Raw genomic sequence first — 3005 nt, 5'->3', positions numbered from 1 at the left:
GGTGGAACTTCACAAGTTCCTTAGGTTTCTTCTCCCTTTTTCAGTAACATAAGCAAAGAAACAAATGCTTTGGGGACCCCATCTCATATCAGCCTGAGAAGCCTAACCTGCTCTCCCCGATTAAAAAAGTCAGGGGAAAGATGACTGATGGGACTGCTGGATACCCAGTATGTGCCAAAGAGGGGCAGGTGCTTTATTCCTAACTTTTGAGATAGGTGTCAATTTAAAATTGAGACAGTGGAGGCCAGTCAAGCATCTCAAATCATACTAGACAGCTGTGTAGGCAGTTTGGTGCTGAATACAATCAGGATGAATAATTCCTAGGAGGCACCTATTTTTCTCTGATGATTACTAAGGCAGCTTAGAACGTGAGAAGTGGCCTTTAAATGTATAAATTTGGGTGAGCTGTAGCTGTGGATGCCCACGTTGAATACAAAGGCAGATTGAAATAGGTGGTCTTAAGTATTGCTCAGCTCATAGAAGTGGTTTCTGGAGATTGAGGACAGACACAGCTTCCAGGGTCACTCCATATGCTGTGAACACAGACGACTCCATACCTGGCATCTTTTACTACCAAGAAACCTTATCTGAATTGAAAAGACAAACATATGGATTGCATGTGAAAGTGGGACTCCAGTGAAATGATTTAGCCTCCCTGTACTCCAGTTATAGTGTTGAAAATGATCCATTACGGTCTGACCTGAGACAGCTCCGAAGTTTGATAAGGCTTTAGTGGTGCAATAAAGTTGACAGCATTCACAAATTAGAGAAGGCTGTGGGCATTAAAAAAGTATATAAAATAAGTGAGTTTATGGATGCCTGTTGTTATTTAGTGCATTAAATAACCAGGGCACTGTTTACATTAAGTAATCAGTGCTTGTTGCTTCCAGCTAAACTCGAAATGAGAGTGAGTGGAATACTTATTCTCTGTAAGGGGTGCAACTCTGTGACTGTGTCTAGCCTGGATGCATGGGGCTACTGCTGACTATTTTTGGGGATGTGAGGCTTTGTTTATAGATATGTAAGTAACTGATCTTGGTAATGAACTCACAACGGTTGAGCTAATCTACCATAACTGCCTGTGAACAGGCTCTTCTCCCCTGTAGATGCAGGGTAACTACATTTCCACTTCAGCTGATGCCAGTTCGTGGGGCAGTGGGACAATGCATGCCAGCAGCCATCTCAGTGTAGCTGCTGCACACCCCTGGGTTTGCCCTGCACCAGCTCTGTGTGTGCCCATAGCAGTGTGAGTGCCATCTCACACAGGCATGTATTTACACACGTAAGCATGACTGGATGTAGGTGTGCAGATTCACACAAATTTTGTTGCTAAGATGATGCTTTAAGATTAATGGCTATTAGTTCATTGGAAGATGAGGGGGCTTTTTGGTAGTGGGTGGTAAAAATAGTAATTTTTACAAATCTTGCAGTAAGACTGACTCAGTTGACCTTGCAGAGTCAATCCACTAACTGCTCTCCTGTGCTTTTGCTTCTGGATTGCAAAACCAGAAAAGTACTGAGTCCTGAGGAGCTGGGAGTACAAAATGCCCCAAGGGCACAATCCTGATCTTATGTGCCCACTCAAGCCTGAGGAAAAATCCTGCTGATTTCAGTCAGGTTTATGTCAGCCCCTTAGGTGTTCTCATTCAAAATTAATTAACTAGTTGTCTGATAGATTTACTTTACATTGGGATTTTTATCACTGTAATTGCAGACAGTTGTTGGACATTTTTTTCAGGTACTGGATCCTCTGGCCATTGAGCAGACAGCTGTTGTACAGCCTCTAGAAGTGGCCATTTCTGGATGGGAGACACTTGTTCACTGCTTGAAATTCTCAAACCACATTATTTTCTCTTTAAGACTCAGGTAAATATATTCCCCATTCAGATACACCTACATTCATTGTAGGTTAGGTTTTGAAATTTCCACCCATTTCTAAAGCAAGACAGTTTCATGTTTCCAGTGGTGAAAACATCTTCCTGCCACCACCTTGCCTCAGATGCTGTTTACTCTAGAATCTGTGATTTTTGCAATTCTGCTGTGAACTTTGCAGCTTGGGCTCAGATCCCAATGTTTTGGCAACACTCCTGTCTGTGTGTGAGGGAATCCAGGCTGCAATATCACTCAAACCTTCCTGTGTAACAGACTACCTTACATTTCTGAAGAGTAACCCAGTGTTTCAGCCTTCCCGTTTTCCTAAAATCCACTGAGCTGGCAAAGACCACATTGTCTTATTGCTGTTACAATTCTGCAGAGCCCTGGCTGGCTGGTGCTGGAAATTACTTTGGGTCTGAGCATGTGCAGGCAACATGATGGCTTTTAGCAATGTAGCTGTGTGCACAGAATAAAACTAGCCCTTGGAGGCCACCTTGAATTAGGAACAATACGTTTCCTTAGAAATAATTGGGTTAGAGGTAAGTTAATGTGTGCAGTAATTTGTGTTTTCCTAGCCTTGGTGATGCAGCTTTTTGTTAATCAGGGGCTTGTTAATCTAGCAAGAAGGTTGGTTGTCAGGCTGCAGTCTGTGAAAGACCCAGTATTCGTACTGGACTCATGGAAAGACTGGTTGGAGAGGACTCGATGAAGTCCAGTTCTGTCCATGTTTCCTGGCTCCTTCCTCCCTTTTCTGAGGATCCTCTAGGGCCTGTCTTGTCCTCTTTATTCCAAACCATCAGTGTTATTGCTGCAGTAATCAATATTTGCCACCAGCCTCTTCACACCACATATCTTCCTTCTCTCTGCCAGTCCTATCCATTCTCCCACTGCCAAATCCCCTCTCCTTGTTTTTTGTCATCCATTTCTGATTAGCACGGCTGTTTCTCTCTGAGCAGCTCCTTGTCCTACGCATTTTATTTTCTCTATTTGTTCCCTTCTCTCTTTTTGTCTCTCTGTGTATTTCAATAGACTTATTAGAATAGATCTATATTAAAACAACAAAAAAGAAGGGAAGGGAAGGGAAGGGAAGGGAAGGGAAGGGAAGGGAAGGGAAGGAAAGGGAAAGGGAA

The sequence above is a fragment of the Lepidothrix coronata genome, unplaced genomic scaffold (assembly GCF_001604755.1).
Source record: "Lepidothrix coronata isolate B3197 unplaced genomic scaffold, Lepidothrix_coronata-1.0 Scaffold118, whole genome shotgun sequence".
Lineage (NCBI taxonomy): Eukaryota > Metazoa > Chordata > Aves > Passeriformes > Pipridae > Lepidothrix > Lepidothrix coronata.
This window is presented reverse-complemented; position numbering follows the sequence as displayed.